Source organism: Amblyraja radiata, chromosome 5, assembly GCF_010909765.2.
Source record: "Amblyraja radiata isolate CabotCenter1 chromosome 5, sAmbRad1.1.pri, whole genome shotgun sequence".
Lineage (NCBI taxonomy): Eukaryota > Metazoa > Chordata > Chondrichthyes > Rajiformes > Rajidae > Amblyraja > Amblyraja radiata.
In genome coordinates, this window is record NC_045960.1 from 76,334,238 (window position 1) to 76,358,837 (window position 24,600).

The window sequence follows — 24,600 nt, forward strand, 5'->3', positions numbered from 1 at the left end:
ATCCATATACCTGTCCAAATATATATTTTTTATGTTGTTATTGCACCTGCCTCAACTACTTCCTCTGGCCACTCATTCCATATACCCACCGCCCTCCATGAGAAAACGTTGCACCTCAGTTTCTGATTAAATCTTTCCCCTCTCACCTTAAGCCTATGACCTCTAGTACTTGATTCCCCAACACTGGGGAAAAACTGTGCACTCACCCAGTCTATAAACATACACCTCAATAGGACCACCCCTCAATCTCCTATACTCCTAGGAATAAAGTTCTAGCCTGCCCAACCCGTCCCTGTAGCTAAGCCCCTTGAATCTCTAGGCAACATTCTCGTACTGTAAATCTTTTATGCACTCTTTCCAGCGTAATGGCATAAACCATTACCATAGCTTCTCAAGGGAAATTCTAAGGGAAAGCATTTCACTGTACCTCACTCAGTACACATGACAATAAACTAAACTGACCTGAAACTGAACTGAAATTAGAGATGTGCAATAAATGCCTCACCAACAACACTCAGATCTTGAAATATGAATATAAAAGTAAATTTCTGAGTTTCTTGTGGGGGAAACACTGTGAGCATGTTGTCTATACACAATCTTAGTGTATCCTCAATTGAGCATAAAATCCTAGCATACTTTGCTCGCCTCTGCTTTTCATGTCTGAGCAAGATTTGAACCTGAGGTGCTAGTAGGTCTCTAATGCCATAAAACTCCTTCACTAAGCACAGAGTCTCTTGTGCCTGGTGAAGTGGTCCAGAGACCTAATGGTGGTATCACCATCTCGGTGGGTCAGAAAAGAATAGACAACAAAATTAATACAAATCTGCAAGGCTGTTTTTGTCTCCTGCAGATTTGACAGATTAATGATTTGAAATCTGATCTAGCTGTTGCTGTAGATTTCTGGGTCATGCTACCTTCTGCTGTGCACAATTGATGCTTGATATATTCCACACTAATGACTCCCCTTCTTTAAGTTGCTGCAAGTTCCCTACAAACAGCTGGAATAAAGTCATAGTGAGACACAACATGGAAACAGGTCCCTTGGGCCAGCGAGTCCACGCTGACCACTAATACCCATTTGCACTAATCCTACACTAAACTAATCCAACTTCATTCACTCCATATTGTCATCAATTCCCACTGATTCTACCACTCACTTACACACAATGGACATTCACCTACTCACTTAGAGTCCACCTACTTCACCTAATTAGTCCAATTACCCTACCAACTGACACGTCTTTGGGATGTGTGGGAAATCCGAGCACCCAGAGGAAATCCACGCAGTCACAGACAAATCTTGCGAACTCCACACAGATAGGACCTGAAGTTGGGATTTAACCCAGGTCTCTGGCATTACAAGGCAGTGACTCAACAAACTGTGCCACTGTGCTGCCCTATGCTATACACTATATATGCTATCCGCCAAGGCTATATTTTCACCATATAGATCTTCATTTAGACTTCCAATTTTGTCAGTAGCATTTCTCTGGGAATTATCCGTGAAAATGACCTGGATCCCATCCTGAATCCCCCACAGTTACTTCACAAATCTCGCCCACGGTATTCCCTTGCAAAATGTCAATATCCGTGAGATTGACTATAATGAGGGTAGAGGAGGGGAATTGCATGAAAACTGGCAATTTAACGACAAAAGAAAGACCAACAGAATGATAACATTTATGGCAAATCAGATTCAATGCAATTACACGCAGATTGATTAGAGAAAGGTCAAATATTCAACCCTGATGCCACCGTCCAATTACTACTTCAGCCCAACTCCTTTCCTTTAGCTGGTCCTCAGATCACAGTTTGAGAGTTTCCAGGAAGCTTCCTGATATCAAAGAAACTTGTGGATGGTCTTACGTGTACTGCCCGGAGAGTTCCACTGAAAATCTTGTTGTAGCACATGGCACAGGGCAGTTTCAATGAGCCCCCTGGTCCTGTTGAAGAGCCTGACTAAAAAGGGGGAAGGGGCAGATACAAATAAGCCAGTCACCATTTACATTTTAATTTTCTATTTTAGAATCATCACCAGCTATGTTCCAAGTGGTCACAAATGATCTCTTTATATTAACTACACCGTCACATTACAATGGGTTCCCCAAATTATCAAATATCCATCAACTATCAATCTACATTTGATATTTTCAGTAAATTAGAGTTCTTCTTCTTTTATCTTTACCGGCCATCTTTTATATCACGTCTTTCCGGTCGGTCAGTGACGGTTGATTGTCGGTGGTTGCAGAATTGGCTATCTCAGTCAGTCACTGTGGTACAGTTTCTGTCGTCAGCATTGCCCGGGATGAGCCACGTGGAGGCTTCTGCTTGCATCCCGTAAATTAGAGTTACCTCTGTTGCTTGCACAATGTGGCTTTTGTACAATGACAATGGATTGTTCTGGTATCATTCTTTTAACATGATACGATGCTTCAAAGAAGTGAGATTAATGTTATGCAAAGCAATGGACAAGGAAGAATTGCATGAGTAAATATAAAAGTCTTTCTCGGGGGCTTTGAGGAGTGGTGGCATTCAATGTATTTGGAGGAGGGGAACATGTTGGGGGGACATCAGACAAAGTTGTTAAGATGGCCAAAGATGGTTTGACTGAAGCTGAAGAATGCAAAGTAGAATGCATAGGCTGCCTGAGTTGGAGGAATACAAGTAGGAAATCAATCTGAATGAGTGCAGGGAAAGGGGAAGTGATGGCATGAAGAACTGGCAGAGCAGAAAATGGATTCTGACATTAATCCATGGATCTTTTAAAATCATGGAATCGTCTGGCCAAATCAACAGTGTTTAATTGTTATATGTACCTGCAACAGAACAATGACATTCTTACCAGTTGCAGTTTAATGTCCATTAATATAATAATAGAAAATAAAGTTATCAATGATACAATAAATTAATAACAGGAACATTAGATAACTATAATAGTGCAAAAGTGAAGTCCACAGTGCATCCAAAACCACATTCCACTGATGGTAGTAGCAAAATGAGAATGTGATCAAGAAGATATGGGTCTTTGATGATAACGGCTGCCTTTTTGAGGCAGTGTCTCCGATAGATCTCTTCAATATCAATCAATGAATGCGGAATTCTTTATTATCACATGTTTCGAGGTACAGTGAAATTCTTTTTTACCTACAGTTCAGTAAATTATTACTACACATAAGCACATCCCAGATTAAGTACAAAATGTGTAGAAATAGCCCACTGAGAAATATCAAGAGTGGGCAGGTTTAGCCACCATTTTCAATGTCGAAGCTGCAGCTGGCCATAAAGGCCCATTGCAGTCATTGTTGCAATCTGGATCGTCCAGCGAACCATCGTCCCTCTCCTGGCCCGGCCACCATTCCGCCTTTGTGCCCAATGTTGCCTCCCGCAGCCTACCTTGAAGGTGCAAAAGGTAAAGGGCCTGTCCCACGGGCATGCGACTCCATGCGGCAAGCGTGACCTAAAGGGCCTGTCCCACCAGCATGCGCCTGCATGCGGCAAGCACAACCTAACGTGGTCGCTTGGGTCGTACGGCCTCGCGGGTCCGGTCCCACTTCGATCGCCGGAGCCGTGTGGAGTTGTGCGGAGCTGGTCCCGACATCGAGCGGGGCTCCGAAAAACTGACCGTGTTAAAAAATTCTATGCGGCAACGGCCCGCCGGCCCGCAGCCACCTCAACGTCGTATGTCACGCGCGAGCTTCCCGCGGACTTCGCTCGCACTTCATGTCACTCACTCGACCTCCGCGCGGCCCCCGCTTCTGGTTTGGTCGCGCTTGCTGCATGCAGGCGCGTGCTGGTGGGACCGGCCCTTTAGGTCGCGCTTGCCGCATGGAGTCGCATGCCCGTGGGACAGGCCCTTTAGACCCCAGTTCTTCTTAATGACCCTTTGTTCTTGCGGCCAACATCGCCGACTCCCTCCACCCTCCTCTCCGGTTCTCTGGCCCTCAGGGGTGAGCTCATGAATTCCCTCTTTGGGCTCGGCGGCTACTGTCTTCAGGAAAGTTTCCCAGTTCCACAGCAGGAGAGCGAGGTCCTCGTGTCGTGTATGATGCCTGATGATCCTTGCGATACACCGGGCAATGTGAATCACTCTCTGTAGCCTCGTTCATTACTGGGCAATTGAGTTACTGAACCAGCCTTTGATGCAATCAATCAATATTCTCCCTGTAGACATGTAGAAGCCTGATACAATATTCAGTGAATACAGAATCTCCACAATCTTCTAAAGAAGTAGAGGCACCGATGAGTTTTCTTTGTGATGTGCTGGCCCCAGGACATTCAGAGATTTGCACACCCAAGAACTTGAAGTTGTTAACTCTCTCTCTGCTGTCCAGTCGATGAGGACAGGTTCACGGATAGCTGGTTTTCACTTCCTGAAGTCAACAATCAGCTATTTGGTCTTGGTAACATTTAGAGCAAATTGTTGTTCTGGGATCATTCAATCAGATTATGAATCTCCCTCCCGTACTCTGTCTCATCATTATCCATTATTTCAAATACGCAAAGGGAACATGGAAGAAGGATAATTTTGTAAATCAAATACCTGGACAACAAGAATGCTGTTTTTATGTCGGCGGGTTAAGGTGAGAGGGCAAACTGGGAGAAGGTGAGGGGTTAAGGTGAGAGGGGCAAACTGGGTGAAGGTGAGTAGGCAAAGGTGAGAGGGCAAACTGGGCGAAGGTGAGGGGGCAAAGCTCAGAGGGGAAAACTTGGCGAAGGTGAGGGGCAAACTGGGCGAAGGTGATAGGTCAAAGGTGATATGGGCAAACCGGCAAAGGTGAGGGGTTAAGGTGAGAGAGACAAACAGGGCGAAGGTCAGTGGGCAAAGGTTACAGGAAATGTATGATTTTTACACAGAAAGTGCTGAGTACCTGGAACGCACTGCCGGGGTGGTAGTTGAGGCAGATATGATTGTGGCATTTAAGAGACTTTTGGATAGGCATATGGATATGCAGAGAATGGATGGCTATGGATTATGTGCACGTAGATAAGAGTTTGACTTGGCATTAGGTGCGGCGCAGAAATTGTGGGCTGAAGGGGTGTTCAGCTTTCAGTTTTAGTTTAGTTTATTGTCACATCTACCGAGATACAGTGAAAAGCATGTTCATGTATTGTAGTTTGTATGTTCTATCTAAAAAATGTTCTATTGTGTGATTTTGTCATTTGTTAATACATTACCATAGAATCATCTTTTAATTGACTCCTCAAATTTGTTTCAAAGAGACACAATGAAACAATTTTTCTCCAATTCAATAAGCCACAAGAAAGATAAACTTATCAGAATACATTGGCGCCATACAATGGCTGCCTCGCCAGCAGTCTGTCTCATCCCTTTCTCTCTGTGTTGTTTGTTCGTCTGTAGTTAAATATTGTTTTAGTGTATCTTTAGTTATGTGGGGGGACGGGGGGGAAACTTTTTTAAATCTCTTTCCTCGACGGAGATGCGACGTTTTCCTTATCATATCTCCGTCTGCACTGCAGCTTAACATAGAAACATAGAAACATAGAAATTAGGTGCAGGAGTAGGCCATTCGACCCTTCGAGCCTGCACCGCCATTCAATATGATCATGGCTGATCATCCAACTCAGTATCCCGTACCTGCCTTCGCTCCATACCCTCTGATCCCCTTAGCCACAAGGGCCACATCTAACTCCCTCTTAAATATAGCCAATGAACTGGCCTCGACTACCCTCTGTGGCAGAGAGTTCCAGAGATTCACCACTCTCTGTGTGAAAAAAGTTCTTCTCATCTCGGTTTTAAAGGATTTCCCCCTTATCCTTAAGCATGGTGCTGCGTGCCTCTTGCTGGGGTTCGACCTTGGGTGCTCCAACCACAGGAGCCTGTGGACTTATCATCATGGAGCTTGCGATTGCTTTGCCAGGGATCGACCTCGGAAGCTCCAACCGCGGGAGCCTGCGGACTATAATATTGTGGAGCTCGTGGTCCCTGGTTAGGAACCACCTTCGGGAGCTCCAAGCTGTAGGAGCTTCAACCGCCCGATCATGGGAGCTTCGATTGCCGGCTGCGGGAGCTTCAATCGCCCCAACTGCGGGTGGTTCGACTTCCCTGACCGCGGGAGAAAAAGGAGAGGAAAAGATAAGACTTCATTGCCTTCCATCACAGTGAGGAATGTGGAGGAGCCACTGTGATGGATGTTTATGTTACATTCTTATGTGGTTGCATGATTTGTTGCTTTTTTGGTATGACTGTATGGCAAATTCCTCGTATGATTTACATACTTGTTTTGTTTTCATACTTGGCTAATGAAAATCAATTACAATTACAATTACAATTACCACAGCTCTGAAATTTCCACCTTGCAAAAGCTCTCTGTAGCTGGTTTGCTTGCAACCCCCTTAGCATATCTATTTATTTGTGCTTGTCATAATTCTACTCCCTCCGAGCACGACTAGATCTTTTTTTATTTGCATTTTGACGAATGGAGCCTTTTAGCAATGAGATTTGCACCTGAATTACTGCTGATTGTACTCTGAGCATTGTTGAACTAAGAAAAAAAACTAAAGCTTATAAGCAGGACACAGAGTGTCATCATGCCTTAGTCAACTTTTTGAAAGAGCCAACCATTTAGTCCTACTTTAATAAAAAGGAACTGCAGATGGTGGTTAATGCCAAAGATAGAAGAAAGTTTGAAGATGGATCCTGACCTGAAACATCACCTATCCATTTTCTTCAGAGATACTATCTGACCTGCTGAGTTACTCCAGCATTGTGTGTCTATGTTTAGTCCTACTTTCTTATTCTTTCAATATTGCCTCAAAACTTATCTCCCTTCAAGTTTTGATCCAATTCCCTTCCTTTTGCATAGGCAATCCAGATCGCATAAAGATTCAATAGATTCAAGAGAGTTTATTGTCATGTGTCCCAGATAGGACAATGAAATTCTTGCTTTGCTTCAGCACAACAGAATATAGTAGGCATAAATAAATACATAAATACATACATATATAAATACATAAATAAATACATACATACATAAATAGAGACATAAATACATAAACGCATACATACATACAGAAACACAAAGTGCTGGAGTAACTCAGTGGGTCAGGCAGCATCCCTGGAAAACATGGATAGGCACGTTTCGGATCGGGACCCTTCTTCAGACCCAACCTGAAACATTGTATATTCATGTTATCCTGAAATGCTGCCTGGTCCACTGAGTTACTCCAGTGATCAGAGCATCATGGCTGAACGCTGCAGAAATGTACCAAATGGCTGCAGCATTTGTAATTGGCTAAATGTACCGCACTTTAAATGTGATCAGTACCTATAGTAGAATTTTAACTAAGGCATTGTAAACTATAAATAATACCATTTAAAAAACGGATTTACAGTATCTGATGCTAATTAAAATCTGTAAATCAATATAAATGAAACAAATTAGCTCAATTTACCTTTTACATGAAAGTCAGGGATCCCATTCAAGTGAATGAGGCCACACGGGGTCCATCAACCATGGCCGGTGTTAAGCTGACAGGCCTGTAATGTGCAGACTTAGAAGTCATGAACGTTCTGTGATATGAGAAGAAATTAGCCAGCAATTCTCTTCTGAACTTCTGGGAAAGAGTAAATAGTTCCTGTCCAACATTTTCTGAACATAGAGCATAAAAACATAGAAAAGTACAGCACAGGAACAGGCCGTTCAGCACACAATGTCTGTGTCAAGTATGATGCCAAGATAAACTTATCTCATCTGTCAGCACATGATCTATATCGCTCCATTCCCTGCAGTTCTATTTTTATTTGACATTTGCAATTTTACTGCATAAAGTTAATCAGCTGAAAGGATTAAACACAACATGCTACTTCTTATTTTTCTACCTTTCAATGGGTGGTCTGCAGTTCATTAATGTTAATGAATAAATAATTAGTCCAACTAATAATTATTTCACAGCATGGGGTAAAAGGGAATGCAGTACTAATTTTGTCCACTATTCTAAGAATATCACCTGCAACTTGCCAGGGATTTTGCTCAAACAAACTGCAGAGCCCACCTGTACACCCAGAGCTGAGGAGTATTCAGGCGCATGCAGATGTGATAAGCATCCTGCTGTTTGGCCATCTTGCCCATCAATGTACCAAGTTGTAATAGTACATGAGGAGGAGAGAGGTTCTGTAGATGGAGACTGAAGACCAGAATGGAGAAGAGGATATATTTCTTGAGGCAGAGGGTGCTGAATCTGTGGAATTCATTGTCCCCAGACAGTGGTAGAGGCATTTATAAAGCGGAGGTTGATAGATTCTTCAGGGTCAGGGTATCAAAGGTTATGGGGAGAAGGCACGAGAATGGGGTTGAGAGGGAAAGGTAGATCAGCCATGATCAACCAAAGACAACTTTGAAATTAGTACAACAACTTGGGTGGGGAGGGACAGAGAGAGAGGGGATTCAAGGGTTACTTGAAGTTAGATAAATCAATATTCATACCTGGGTTGGAAGCTGTATCATACCATGTTTGCTAAAGAAGGTTAATTGGTTCCATAGTTCCATGACTGTCTTTTGGGGCCAATTCCATCTGAAGTTCAAAAGGAATGTGGGAGGTTTGTTAAGCCATGTGCTAGTGTAAGACACAGAACCAAAATGTTCTCCAGATTGCAGCCTCCAATTGGGTCATGGCCAAAGACCAAACGCTGTGGCTGTCTTCACTTTCAGAGCTCTTTAACACTTTTAACTAATATGACAGAGACCTTGTAATGCTGCTGCAAGATTCCACGGAATTCCCTCAATTGTAGCAATGTGCGTCCTCGTCATGGTGGAAATTCCTCCACCCTTTCCCTCATTCTATCGGGAATAATGGGATAATCTCAGGTGGAGTGTGAGAGACAGAAGAATCTCTGCCTCATAGAACATAGAACAGCACAGCACCTGATCTGCCCTTCAGCCCACAACGTCCATGCCTAACTTAAATTAAACTAATCTCCTTTGGCTGCACATGATCCATATCCTGTAATTCATTACATATCTATGTGCTTCTGAAATAGCCTCTTAAATGTTTGGTGTGCTGGCCTTTATAAATCAGAGCATTGAGTATAGAAGTTGGGATGTAATGTTAAAATTGTACAAGGCATTGGTGAGGCCAATTCTGGAGTATGGTGTACAATTTTGGTCGCCTAATTATAGGAAGGATGTCAACAAAATAGAGAGAGTACAGAGGAGATTTACTAGAATGTTGCCTGGGTTTCAGCAACTAAGTTACAGAGAAAGGTTGAACAAGTTAGGGCTTTATTCTTTGGAGCGCAGAAGGTTAAGGGGGGACTTGATAGAGGTCTTTAAAATGATGAGAGGGATAGACAGAGTTGACGTGGATAAGCTTTTCCCACTGTACGTTATTGGGGCAAACCCGGACTTGGATAAGGACATGGATATTTTAAAAGACAGATTTGCTGGCTGCAAGGGAAACCCCCCCCCCCCCCCCCCCCAATCCACAGAAAGAATCAATTTCAAGTTTCAAACCCATCTGGCCTGTGGACTTGGACATCACACAACGGTGTGAACAGGAAAGGCTGAGACGGAGATAACGAGATTCTCTTGGATACACAAAGGAAGGAACCAAGCCTCAGCAGACGCTGGTAAACAGGCCAGCAGAAGCACAATCACCATCGGGGATGATAACGATCAGGCTGAGGGATCATGACATCAGCAAACCCCTTATCATCGGAAGCCTATTGTTCATGCCAGATCGAAACTGGGAAACATCAAAAGAACCCCTTTTATCCAGAGGACCACCTGGGGGTTTCAAAGGAAGCTCAGGTATAAAAGCCGAAGTCAAGCCAGAACTCTTTCTCTCTTCCTGCTCTTCCTGCTCTGCTGGACAGCTCGTGGGCCTGCATCGACTTAGCTGTGAGTATCCTGGTGACCTGGTGAACTTCCCGAAATAGGATAGAGGTCGAGGGGGAGTAAAATTGTGTTAAAAGTAAGTTTTACGACGTGCCCGATAGTCTTCTGTCCATAGTCTTAGTTTAAAGCATAAGTTTAGCCACGTATTGTGTAGTGTTGGTGAGATTCGATTTCTCATTGTTTAATAAAGCCTGTAAATTTTAGACTTGCTTTGAGTCCATCTTGGTTTCTGTTTTCTCTCATCGGCACACTCTGGTCAATTCAACCTTTTATCATATCCCACCATAATTCCGAGGTCTAGAACCTAGGGGAATCTCTTTTGTGGAGTAAAGGGAAACGCAAAACCCCTACACCACTGAGAGTAGGGAAGATTCAAACAAGGGGACATGACTTGAGAATTAAGGGACAGAAGTTTAGGGGTAACATGAGGGGGAACTTCTTTACTCAGAGAGTGGTGGCTATGTGGAATGAGCTTCCAGGGAAGGTGGTGGAGGCAGGTTCATTTTTATCATTTAAAAATAAATTGGATAGTTATATGGATGGGAAAGGAATGGAGGGTTATGGTCTGAGCGCAGGTATATGGGACTAGGGGAGAATACGTGTTCGGCACGGACTAGAAGGGTCGAGATGGCCTGTTCCGTGCTGTAATTGTTATATGGTTATATGGTTATATGTCATTATCGCATCAGCCTCAGCCGCCACTCCTGGCAGCATGTTCCTGGCACTCAATGCACTCAGTTTAAAACACTTGCCCCTCCCAGCTTAAAGCTATGCCATCTAGTCTTTGACATTTCCATCATGGGAAAATGGTTCTGACTATCTACCCTATCAACGTCTCTCATTTTATATACTTGTATCAAGACTCCCCTCAACCTCCGACCTTCCAAAGAAAACAATTCAGCTTGCTTCAAAAAAAGACACTAAATGCTGAAATAACTCAGCTAGTCAGGCAGCATCCCTGGAGAATATGGAACGGCGACATTTCTGGTCGGAAACCCTTCTTCAGTCTGATTGCAGAGGTGCAGGAAAGAAAGCTGGGAGTCTTTCTTTGGCAGAAACCAGCATCTGCATTTCCTTGTTATTACATTCAAGTTTGTCCAACTCTCCTTATAGTTAATACCCTCTAATCCAGGCAGCATTCTAGTAAACCTCTTCTGCACCCTGTCGAAAACCTCCACTTCCTTCCTGTAATGGGGACACCAGAACTGTACACGACTCCCAATATTGTGTTGGAAGGAGCTGCAGATGCTGGTTTACTGCAAAGATAGACACAAAATGCTTGAATAACTCAACGGGTCAGCCAGCCTCTTTGGAGAAAAAGAAAAGGTGATTTTTCGGGTCGAGACCCTTCATCAGACGGAGAAGGCCTAAAGTCCCTGTCCCACGATGTGAGTTCACCCAAGAGCTCTCAAGAGTTAAAATAAAAATCAAACTTGTGGTAAGTACGTAGAATGTACGTAGGACCTCGTGGATGTCCCGTAGCGGCTCATAATGCGAACGGCAGATACTCAGGGAAGGCGCTAACTAACGGCAGGTACTCGGGAAACTCGTGGACATTTTTCACAGTGTTGAAAAAACTTCACGAGTTACCGTGTTTCCAGAGTACCTGCCGTTCGCATTACGAGCCGCTACGGGACATCCACGAGGTCCTACATACTTACCACGAGTTTGTTTGTTTTTTTAACTCGGGAGAGTTCTTGGGTGAACTTGAATTGTGGGCCAGCGGCTTAAGTCTGAAAATGGGACTCGACCCAAAACAGCTCCCATTCCTTTTCTTCAGAGCTGCTGCCTGACCCACTGAATTATTCCCAATATTGTGAGCTGGAATCTCTCACGGGGTAGAGAGATGCCTGATCTGCAATTTGTTTCTTCAAATGTGAAACAATGAGGTGCAATGGGTTGTCCAAATGTTTATTAAATGCTGGTTAGATATGAATGATATTGACCTGTTTCTATTATTGTTCATTGAACTTGCAGTTTAGCAAAGAGGGTATATAATCTCTTGACTAATTGAGGACACCATTGTCAAAAAGCAGCCAATTGTATTGTGAAGGAATGGTTCATGTGTTAATATGATTTGTTCTGTGATTGATGGATGGCACTTGTATTTTGAAGATATTTAATTTCAAAATAATTGGCACAGATTGAATCACTTCTCGATACCCTCTGTTCATGTTCATAAGTGATTGGAGCAGATTTAGGCCATTCGGCCCATCAGGTCTACACTGCCATTCAGTCATGGCTGATCTATCTCTCCCTCCTCACCCCATTCTCCTGCCTTCTCCTCGTAACCCCGACACCTGTGTAGTCACCGATCTATACTTTCTTGCTGTACAACAGTGTAGAGATATTTCCTATCAATGTTCGTCTGCTTTTTATTCCTGAGAATAAAAGGCATGGGTTATGCTACGAAAGGTGGTCCCGGTGTGACGGTTCATTTTGTGCCCCAGCTTGGGGGGTCTTTGTAGGTGACTGTGGGTCACTGCAAACCCTAATGAGAAATAGCTCAGGTGTCAGGGTAGGTTTCCTGTTATGATCAGAGTTAGTGATCTTTTTTCCTTTTGTTGCTTTAGTCCCTGAGGAAATACTGTATTCTTTCAGTAAACCTTTTTAGTTTCCAAGTGAACTGAATATCAAAGTCTGCAGGCTCATGATCTCCCAGGGGCTTTTCCCTGCGAGCGGTGATAACCTGCTTGGAATCACGATTAGGAAATGAGCCCTCGTGAGACCTTCCTATTTATTTACCAATTGAGTCGTGGCAGCAGCCGCTGCATTTTGTTCTAATTTGAATGGCTTTATTATTTGACAGTGTGTTCTTCACTGCTTTTACCTGTTGGGCAAATAGGACACAGAACATTACAGCGCAGGAACAGGCCCTCTGGCCTACATGTCTGTGCTGAACATGATGCTGAGATAAACATGGAAATGTAAAAACATAGAAACATAGAAAATAGGTGCAGGAGTAGGCCATTCAGCCCTTCGAGCCTGCACCGCCATTCAGTATGATCATGGCTGATCATCCAACTCAGTATCCTGTACCTGCCTTCTCTCCATACCCCCTGATCCCTTTAGCCACAAGGACAACATCTAACTCCCTCTTAAATATAGCCAATGAACTGGCCTCAACTACCTTCTGTGGCAGAGAATTCCACAGATTCACCACTCTCTGTGTGAAAAATGTTTTTCTCATCTCGGTCCTAAAAGACTTCCCCCTTATCCTTAAACTGTGACCCCTTGTTCTGAACTTCCCCAACATCGGGAACAATCTTCCTGCATCTAGCCTGTCCAACCCCTTATGAATTTTGTACGTTTCTATAAGATCCCCCCTCAATCTTCTAAATTCTAGCGAGTGCAAGCCGACTCATCTACAAGTACAAACTAATCTCATCTGCCTGCACACCACCGTATTCCTAACCAATGAAGGCTAGCCTATCATATGCCTTCTTTACCAATATATCTACCACTTGTGTTGCAACTTTCAGGGAGCTATATACCTGACCTCAAAATCCTTCTGCACATATATTCCGTTAAGAGTCTTGCTTTCAACCGTATGGCTTTGAACCTCCGAGTAAAGCCCCTGTCCCACTTAGGAAACCTGAACGGAGACCTCTGGAGACCTTGCGCCCCACCCAAGGTTTCCGTGAGGTTCCCGGAGGTTTTGGTCACTTTCCCTAATGGTCGAAAGTGGTTTCCGCGTGTTCGAGGCTTCTTCTATGTTCCTGCGATTATTTCAACAAATTCAAAACCGGCCTCAACTAAAAATAGGTTGCCGTTTGGTCGAAGACAGTGGAGTGGGGTTGCTATTTACTCACAGGCAGTCAAAGGCAATCTCCTTCGCTGCCCGGCCATTTTGATTGGCTGATTGGAGTTTTCAGCAAAGATCCTTTTGGTTTTCAGGACCTAGAAGATCTGCCGGAAGGTAAAATGGCCGCTAACTTTATTGAACTTCTTAAAACTGTCTCCACTCCTTCTCCCCCTCCTTCTCTCCCCTTCTCCCCCTTCTCTCCCTTTCTTTCTCCTCTTCTCTCTCCTCCCCCCTTCTCTCTCCCCTTCTCTTCCCCATCTCCCTCCCCTTCTCTCTCCCCTTCTCTGTCCTTCTCTCCCCTTCTTACCACTTCTCTCCCTCCCTCCCGCGCTCTCTAAAGGACTGTGGCAGCCGTTTACCTTCCTCTTCATCGTGCAGACAGCGCTCCTCCGCTGTCCCTGGCCCCCAAATTCGCGATGTGTGTGTGTGTGTGTGTGTGTGTGCGGTCGGTAGCAAAGATCCTGTAGGATCTTTGGTCAGTAGATGCAGCTCACGCTTCGGTCGAGGCTTTCCAGGTGATTGACCAAAACCTCTGGTGACTCATGGAAACCTTGGGTGGGACGCAAGGTCACCAGAGGTTTCCGTTCAGGTTTCCTAAGTGGGACAGGGGCTTAAGAGGCCTTCAGTTTTGCTGTCCTCTACTTGATATTTTACGTAGACCGGTGGTAATAGCATTGAACTTCGCTCTAAATGTTAGATACCTACTCCAACACCTGGGAGGGCTAGAACCCTCTGAGACAGAGAAAGGCTATTATTATGCTCACAAATAGGTTATTACTCACTCTGCAAGCTTAATTATCATTCTACCGTGATGATCTTGCCCTGAGAAGTATGTTTGCCTCCTTTTATTATTTTCCCCTTGCACAGTGGTGTCATTTGTTTTGTTCAGTTTGCTTAAACCACTTTGGTTATTTCCCATTTGTTATGCATGTGTTAATATTAGAATTATTCCCCTCAGACGGACCACTTATGGCTGGTGCTTCCTGTAAATACGCGCAAGTGGGGAATCCTGGTAGGAGAGTGATAATTACTGCTGAATTGCCAGCAGGGGCTTTGGGCCCCAGGCAAGAAGCCTCAGCTCGAGTGTCGAGCTCCTTCTTCTGGGGAGACCAAGTCTTGCATTCATCGTGTGTGGAAGGATTCAACATAAGCTGCCACACCACTTATTTTTGTTTCCAGGCAGTTGTGTCAAGGGCATGACAAGGGACATGACAGCAAGGAAGGCAGAAGCCTCAGTAGTCCATGTGGTACCTTGAGTCTCTGCTGTCCAACAAAAGCACATTGGATCCTGCTATTCAAGTCCATTCGCCCGGCCAATCCTTATTTCCTGACCTTACACTCAGAATCAAAAAAATGCATCTGTATCAATCTCAAATACACTCAATGATTGGGCACCTGTAATTCACTGGAATACAGAATGTTAAAGACTTAGGACCCACTGAATGAAGATGTTTCTCAACTCAGGCTAAATTCACCATAATCAAGGACAAGTCTCACCCCTGTCACTCCTTCTTCTCCCCTCTCCCATCAGGCAAGAGGTATAGAAGTGTGAAAACTGAACCATGCTATCACCAACTAGAGAGAGGTCCTGACTTACTATCTACCTCATTGGAGACCCTCATACTATCTTAGATTTTATCTTGCATTAAACATTATTCCCTTTATCCTGTATCTGTCCACTGTGGATGGCTTGATAGTAATCATGTATTTCCGCTGACTGGATAGCACGTAACACACAGCTTTGCACTGTACCTTGCTACATGTGACAATAAACTAAACTAAACTAAATACACCATTCTCTATATTGATACCATACTCCTAGTTTTCCAGCTTCCTTCCAAAGGAAGCATGTCTCAGAATCTGTCCTGTCGATCATCACACAAAATGTTGCATGGCTCAATGAGACTATTTTTCATTCTTCTAAATACAGTTATTATTCGACCAATCTCACTCCTATAGAAGAGCTCATTCTTCCCAAGAGTCAATACAATGAATCTACATTGAATTGTCTCCATGGCAGTGAACTCTTTGGATTAGGGAGACCAAAACATTGAATCCTCACGCAGGTTTAGCATGCAGGCCCGACCACAAGGAGCTCAAATCCTGGACAGCAGTGGGCAGACTTCAGACTATATCCTTCCTCTGCTCGCTCGTACCTGGAGATCCCTGCCGAATCATTGATCCTCCTAATGTCCTGAGATATAAAGCCAAGAAAGTTTTTAAATTTTATCTCTGCCTTGCCAACAACAAATTGTTAGATGTCTGGAATATTCTTGGGATTAAAAAACAGTAAGTGCTGGAGTAACTCAGCAGGTCAGACAGCATCTCTGGAGGACCTGGATAGGTGACGCTTTGGGTCGGGACTGAAAAAGAGTCCTGACTCACAGTGTCACCAAACCATTCCCTCCAGAGATGCTGCCTGACCCGCTGAGTTCAAAGGGTTCAAAGGGGTTTATTTATTTCTCACATACACCTAGGTGTAGTGAAATGCTTTTTGCCAATGCAGCACATAAAAAAGAATACAAACATAACAATAATAAAGAATTTAACATAAAAATCATCCCCCCACAATGGTTTCCATTATGAGGAAAGGCACAAGGCCCAGTCCCATCCCCATGTCCACCCATAGTCGGGCCTATTGAGGCCGCCGCAGTCGCCGCTAAGGAGGCCCGATGTTCCAGGCCAGTCTCGCCGGGGGATGGTGCTCCGGTGTCGGGAGAACCCTCTCAGCGGCTTGGGACACCTGGAATGGCCGCCTCCTTACTCGAGACCGCGGCTTCCGAAGCCAACAAGGCCGCGCCGGATGGAGCTCCACCACTAGCGATCTCGGCGAGAGATCCCAGGCTCCCGATGTTAAAGTTCAGCGTCGCCGCCCGCAGCTGGCCGCTCCACAGTCCCGCAGCTCCGCAGTCCCGCAGCTCCGCAGTCCCGCAGCTTTGCGATGTTCATCAGCGGTCTTCAGCTCACCGGAGCTCCAGCGCAGCGACCCAGGCAAGGCATCGCCCGCTCCGCGATAGCGCTCCAGCACTGTGCCGCCGCCGAAGCCGAGGTTCTGGCCGGTCCCCTCAAGAAACACCGCTCCAGGCCCGCTGGTAGGCCGCGAGGACGGGTCGACGGTGCAGCCCAGAGAAAAGCTGCCTCTCCGACCAGGTAGGGATCCTGAAAAGTAGTTTCCCCCTTCCCTCCCCCCACCCCCCACATAAAAAAGACTAGAACTCCAGAACAAAAACACTTTAACTAACTAAAAATTAAAAAAAGAGATGAAAAAACGAACAGCTGCAGGCTGGGCAGCCATACCATACAGGACGTTCTCCAGCACTTTGTGTTTTTTGCTCAAGATTCCAGCAGCTGAAGTTCCTTGTGTCTTGGGATTGCCTCCTTCTCCATCACAGGCCTGTTGAGCAGAAGCAGAGTATTCACATTGAATTTAAAGAAGTCCCAAAGACAGATTTGTTTTGGGCATTAGGCCGATACAAACCGCCAAAGTGAAAGCATCAGCTTGTTTGGCGATCACTTTACGGACAACTGTGGGGGTCACAGTTCACTGGAAAGTTTAATGCACAGGCCAGTGTGGGTTCTCCAGCTGTGTTATGTACCAAAAGCTACAGCTGTCTCAGAGTATCCGTGCTATCACCTGTCCCTGTGCTCAAACTTCAACAGAGCAGTCTAGTGACTAATAACCTGCAGAAATGAAGTGGATAAATGAGGTGCCTGAAGAAAGGTCCTTACCTGAAAAGTCACCTATCTGTTCTCCAGATATTCTAACTGACCCGCTGAATTACTCCAGCACTTTGTGTCTTTTTACATGGTGCCACATTACCTTGAGATGCCACAAAGCGCTTTGAAGTACAGAGTTGTACATTTTGTCAGTGGCTAGACATGAATCTGTATTTACACAATCCCATAAGCTGCTCTGCATTGGAAGAACTGTGCCCATGTCAGTCCACTGAATAATAACCTGAGGATCCCTTGCCATCAGCAGGGCAAATGCTCGGAAGTAGATGAATGCAAATATGCCACAGGTTACATTGCAAAATATCAAAAAAGAGCATGCCTACCAAACATACTCTAGCACCGAAGAAAATAGATGTACTTTTAGTTCACCTTGCAGTCTTTCATTCCGTCATTGTGTCAGGATGCTGCACAGGGGAGGGCAAGTGCTGGCTGAGCGGGGAAATTATCCCCCATCTCCCTAGTCATATGCTCGTTAATTATTAGTGAAAGTGTGTTGGCATTTAACATGCTCCTCAAATTTTGCTTGCAACACACACCCCTGCATTGCTGAAGGGAATCTCAGCACAATGGATTGGCATGACAGTAGCGGTCCAAAATGGGGTAGTTGGCGATTGACCATTCTGTCTTGGCGCAATCTGGTGGAAGATATGCAACAATCCCAGAAAAAGCTATTTGAATGGCTAATCCCACAAGGGTTTCTGTTGATCCTCTACTGATAGTCTGGAGATTATAACCCGGGGGGGACATTGCCATCTCTGTTCAAGTCACACATCATTCCAACTGGTAAATATATTGCTTTTCCTTCGAGGGACAAGATGCTGGAATCTTGAGCAAAACGCGAAGTGCTGCAGTAACTTAGCGGCTCAATGGATGACTTGAATGTCAATGGGTCAGTGGAGGGAATGGATAGGGGATGCTCCTGGTCAAGACTCTTCTTCAGACTGAAGTCTACTCTATTGGTTTTCCTTCATTGACCTTGGATCAGGATCTTGGAAATCAGAATTTCCACGTGGATACTCCAGTTCTCCACGTGCGCTAATACTAACCTGGTTGATTTTCGTCAAGTGATGGTGTGGGCTAAGTCATCAATGATGCAGTTGTGATCAGAGGGTCACAGGACGACAGTCCGCAGAGGGAGGCTTGTATCACACTGTGCCTCAGACAGCTCTTGGAAGGAAGCATCCAATTAGTCCCTGTAATCACGCACATTTTACAGTTCAAATATTTAGATAACCTGCTACTAAATCTGCTTTTGCAACTTTTATGTGTCAGCGGTGGCTGTAGATTTGACATTTACAGATAACCCTCGTTGTACCAGACTGTTGGGGGGAGGGGGGTGAAAATGGTGTCCATATTTGCCGATAGAGTCTGCTGCAATAAACTCTATTATAGTCTGTGATATTAAAATGAGGTAAAAAAACAAACTGCTGAAGAACTCAGTGGGGCGACAAGCACAGAGTAGCAAGGAACTGTTAATATTTTGGGTTGAGATCCCATATCAGGATTGAGAGTGGAGAGGGAAGAGAGCCTGTATAAACTAAAGAGGGGAAGGTATAGAAACATAGAAACATAGAAATTAGGTGCAGGAGTAGGCCATTCGGCCCTTCGAGCCTGCACCGCCATTCAATATGATCATGGCTGATTATCAAACTCAGTATCCCGTACCTGCCTTCTCTCCATACCCTCTGATCCCCTTAGCCACAAGGGCCACATCTAACTCCCTCTTAAATATAGCCAATGAACTGGCCTCGACTACCCTCTGTGGCAGGGAGTTCCAGAGATTCACCACTCTCTGTGTGAAAAAAGTTCTTCTCATCTCGGTTTTAAAGGATTTCCCCCTTATCCTTAAGCTGTGACCCCTTGTCCTGGACTTCCCCAACATCGGGAGCAATCTTCCTGCATCTAGCCTGTCCAACCCCTTAAGAATTTTGTAAGTTTCTATAAGATCCCCTCTCAATCTCCTGTATGATACAGGTAATGGGTGGACTGAGAAGTGGTGAAATATGATGGGCAGATTGAGCCAGGTAGGGGAGGGGAAGGGTTGGACTTGAGAGTCAAAGGCAGGTGGGTGACAGGGCAAAGGAGACAAAGAGGTAAAAATGGTAGGGAGCCAGTTTGGGAGGGTTGGGGGAGGTGAAGGTGGAGATGGGGACAGCACCTGGAGGTTGATGTGGGGACACAAAGGCTGCAAGTGTTGGAATCTGATGTAAAGAAAGTGATAACGGGAGCCATTTGGGCAGAGGTGACGGGGCAAACGGAGTCAGGAAGGGGGAGGGGATCCGCTGCAGTAGATGCGTGGATAGTCAGTGAATAGAACCAGGGAGGGGGAGTGCTATGAAGATGGGTAATGGGGGAACTGGAATAGAGAGAGAAAGGGGTACACAGGAGGGGAACACCTGAAATGAGAAAATTCAATGTTCATATCTTGGGTGGTAGACTACCCAGGTAGAATATGGAGGAACAACTAGAGTACTGTAGACATAGAAGCTACTGTACAGATGCTGGAATCTTGCATATACACTGTGCTGGAGTAGCTCAGCAGGTCAGGCAGCATCTCTGGGAGACATGGATAGACAATGTTTCGGGTTGAGACCCTTCTTCAAACAGTATGAAAAAAGTCCGATCTGAAACAACACCTATCCATGTCCTCCATATTCTGGTCAACATTTAATAAAACTGTATGTGTAGAAAGGAACTGCAGATGCTGGTTTAAATCGAAGTTAGACACAAAATGCTGGAGTAACTCAACTGGACAGACAACATCTCTGGAGAAAATGAATGGGTGACGGCAGGGTCTCGACCTGAAACATCACCCATTCCTTCTCTCCAGAGATGCTGCCGGTACCGCTGAGTTACTCCAGCATTTTGTGTCTATCTTCGTAATAAAACAGTAACCTTCTGTCATTTATATTAATCGATTTGCCCTGTTATCTATATTATGTTATCTATATCCACGCACGGGGTCGAGATGGCCTGTTTCCGTGCTGTAATTGTTATATGGTTATATGGTTATATGGTTATGTGGCCTTCTGTGCAATTATAGACAAAACTGTGAAAGAAACCAAGTCATATTCAGAAAGAAAGCAAAATAACAAACTTGCTGGAGTTATTTAGTGGGTCGAGCAGCAACTGTGCAGGGAAAGTAACTGTTGACAATTTAAGTCAAGACTCCTCCACCCCACCCCAATCCCCTCCTGATGCAGCTCGACCCAGGGAGTTCCTCCCGCAATTTGTGATTTACTTCAGAAACAAGCATCTGCAGTCTCACATGTCTCCAATATTCAGAAAAATATCATATTCAGATCAAAATACTGCCTGCCAATCAACATGCCTGCCATTCTTAGGAGCAAAAGCTTCTCCTCAGGATTTCTTAACCAATGTCAAGACATTGCCTCTGGTGGAGATAATTGCAGATCGTGTTATTGTTTTGTATTTTCCTCTGTTGCACCTTCCGTGAAACATTGGCACACACTGCTGTCCAGTTCTGGTATTGCAGTCTATCAGAAAGATCACAGGAGGTAGACACAAAATGCTGGAGTAACTCAGTGGGGACAGGCAGCATCTCTGGAGAGAAGGAATGGGTGACGTCTCGGGTCAAGACCCTTCTTCAGACTGGGATCACAGGTTTTCTTTGGGTGAAACACAAAGGACAACTGATTGCCTTCAAGCGGTAACAGCTGCAGTAAAACTACATTGGGGACGGTGTTTTGTAGTTCATGCTGCAACAGCCTGGAGAGAGGGAATAGAATGAACAAATTAATTCTCACAAGTAGTGAGATTTCAGAAGGCGATAAGCAAGACATTTCTAGTTGTAAAGATAGAGAGGCTATATTAAGGTAGGGTCATGAAACAAAAATGACTGAGGAGAGATTTAATTGGTGTGTCCAAAATTATGAGAGGCCCAGGCAGAATGAGCAGGAAGGACATAATTCGATTTGCACAGAGGTCAATTAATAGAAGTCGTAGATTTATTTTGCAGAAGGTAGTCTGCAACTCCCAGCTTGAAAAGCGAGTGAAAGCAGAACCCTTTGTAACATTGCAGAGAGTAACCACTTGAAGGGGAAAACTAGCGACAGAGAGATAGGAAATGTGAGATCCTTAGCAGCTCTGGTTTTGGCCAACGTTCTGTCATGTTTTTATGGTTGCCATGGTAAGCATTCTAAATTTGTAATGCTGTATTTATGTGCATCTTAGAGCACCGGAGGGGTATAAAGGTCACTAACCTTTACGTCCAAAGGCTTTGCTGTAGGTTTCCATTCATTCAGTGTAATGACAATGATAAATAGGGCCAGATATAAACAAAAATAAAACAGTGTACTTCCATGCTCACTGTATCATCATCTAGAGCAGGCCTCAGATTTGTATCTATAATTGGCTCTATGAGGTAGCACCTCATCTCATCTTTTTAGTTTAGTTTAGTTTAGAGCGGAAACAGGCCCTTCAGCCCACCGGGTCTGCGCCGACCAGCGATCCCCGCATACTAACACTATCCAACACACACGAGGGACATTTTTTTAAAACATTTATACCGTCAATTAACCTCCACTTACATAATCGCCATGAGATTGATTGATTGATCCCTGGGATGGCGGGACTGTCATATGAGGAAAGATTGAAAAGACTAGGCTTGTATTCACTGGAGTTTAGAAGGATGAGGGGATATCTTATAGAAACATCTAAAATTATAAAAGGACTGGACAAGCTAGATGCAGGAAAATTTTTCCCAATGTTGGGCGAGTCCAGAACCAGGGGCCACAATCTTAGACTAAGGTGAGAAAAAACCTTTTCACCCAGAGAGTTGTGAATTTATGGAATTCCCTTCCACAGAGGGCAGTGTAGTCCAAATCACTGGATGGATTTAAGAGAGAGTTAGATAGAGCTCAAGGGGCTAGTGGAGTCAAGGGATATGGGGAGAAGGCAGGCACAGGTTATTGATAGGAGACGATCAGCCATGATCACAATGAATGGCGGTGCTGGCTCGAAGGGCCGAATGGCCTCCTCCTGCACCTATTTTCTATCTTTCTATGAGATTAATTAGATGGGCCATCTCTGTAACCTAGACTTCCATTGTTACTGTTGGTTTGCGACTACGATCAATGAATATAGAAGAATTGTATAGAGTTAACTAAGGCAATCCAGAACTTCAGTTATCTTGAATTACACAAAGCAGATGGGATTGATTTGCAAAACAATGCAAATTGTTGGAGGAGTGTGATGAAAGTGTGATTCTTTTTTACTTTGTTTCTTGTTCACAGGAAATGGAAAGATGGTTTTGTTTCACTTCTGGGAAGATATTGGGAGAACGACACCCTGATCACTGAAGCGAATGATTTCTGCATGTATCTGGGACTGGATATTGCTACCCTATTTGAATAGTGTACTACAATTTAGACTCAATCTACCATGTTATAATGCTATCCCACTAGCTCATCCACTCCCTGCACATTAAGGGCAATTTACAGAGGCTAATTAATCTACAAACCAACACATTTCGGAATGTGAGAGGAAAATGGAGCACCAAATGGAAACGCACACGGTCACAGGCAGAACATGCAAACTCCACGCAGAAAGCACCTAAGGACGGATCAAAATCAGGTCTCTGGTGCTGGGAGGCAGAGAATATTTTGCCGCATTGAGAATATTTAATCATGGGTTTAAAGTAAGCATCTTTGCTTTGATAATGCCAAATATTTCATATAGAATAAAGAATATTTAAAAATCAAAATGTGACAGTGTGATATTTGTTTCATCTTCATCCATATTCAGTGCACAACTTTGTTAGTTGGATGTTAAGATTCAAAGAAAAGCAGTGGAAAGAGTAAAACCATCTTCCAGTATTAATAGGATGGGGCAGGAACGGAAAACTGCTCACATACCTGCCATTTCTTTCAACTACTGACCAGTATCAGCTCCCCTTGACCACAAGTGGTAACCTCTCTGTCAGAGAATTGCTACAAATCCTACGTTCCACAATGAGGAATTCCCACCCTTCCACAATCAGGATCTCAAACAATTATCCAGGACTCCCTTTGAAATGGAGACATGGGCATGATCCAGATTGTCTCAGCTTTCTGTGTGTCAAGATATGATCTCTGTCCTATGGGTTAGACTCCCCTCTCACAAACAAAATTCTCTCAGAGGCTTCAGCCTGAGAGGGTGTGAATCCCACTTACCGATGGTCTGCAGTTAAATTTTACAGGATCTGCAATAGACTCAAGAACTAGTATTTTGGTGATGGCTGGTCGGCATGCACTCAGCGGGCCGAAGAGCCTGTTTCCATGCTGTATCTCTAAACTACACTAAACCCAGTTCTTATGGTTTGGCAGGTACGGGATACTGAGTTGGATGATCAGCCATGATCATATTGAATGGCGGTGCAGGCTCGAAGGGCCGAATGGCCTACTCCTGCACCTAATTTCTATGTTTCTATGTTATGGGTGTAGTATTCCATCATTCCCTTTTCATCAGCACCCACATACCCTACTTCTGCCAATCCCACACACCTCCAGGACTCAGCTGGGCACTTGGCTGGGCATCACACAGATCTGAACCAGGGGCACTTAAACTGAATTGTAAGTAGTCACCATTTGTTTAAACTGTGATTTTCAGATCCTACAACTCTTTGTGTTTGATTCAATATGAAGTTTCCAGCAACCTGTGTACTGTTCTTGTCCATCCACTGCTTGGCATCTTTGGGTGATTGACTTTGTGGATCAGTAACTGGGAATGGATTTAGTTCAGTTTAGTTTAGAGATACAGCGTGGAAACAGGACCTTCGGCTCACTGAGTCTGCACCAACCAGTGACACCCATATGCTAACACTATGCTCCACACACTAGGGGCAATTTACAATTTTATCAAGACAATTAACCTACAAACCTGTACTTCTTTGGAGTGTGGGAGGAAACCAGAGCTCACGGAGAAAACCCGCGCAGGTCATGGGGAGAACGTGCAAACCCTACACCATACAGACAGCACCGGTAGTCAGAATCGAACCAGGGTCTCTGACATCGTAAGGCAGAAACACAACCACTGCACCACAGTGCCAATAGTTTAGTCAAAGGAAAAATCGCCACTTCTACCCCTGCATTTCTGTTACTTCAGCAGAGACACAGTGCTCCCACTGGAGCTACAGCAATGCGGACGGAAAGGTCTGGAACAATTTTACTGCGATGGTTCTCCAGATCGGAGGAAATACACTTCCCC

General features: G+C 44.5%; 1 long non-coding RNA gene across 1 annotated transcript; it reads right to left on the reverse strand.

Moving 5' to 3' along the window:
- Positions 1-1,884: 1,884 nt before the first annotated feature.
- Positions 1,885-24,315, reverse strand: LOC116972855. The gene is made up of 3 exons (XR_004411925.1): positions 24,203-24,315; positions 19,148-19,151; positions 1,885-1,896 (listed from the first exon to the last, which is right to left on the reverse strand). It is a non-coding gene; the product is annotated as an uncharacterized LOC116972855 (long non-coding RNA).
- Positions 24,316-24,600: the final 285 nt, after the last annotated feature.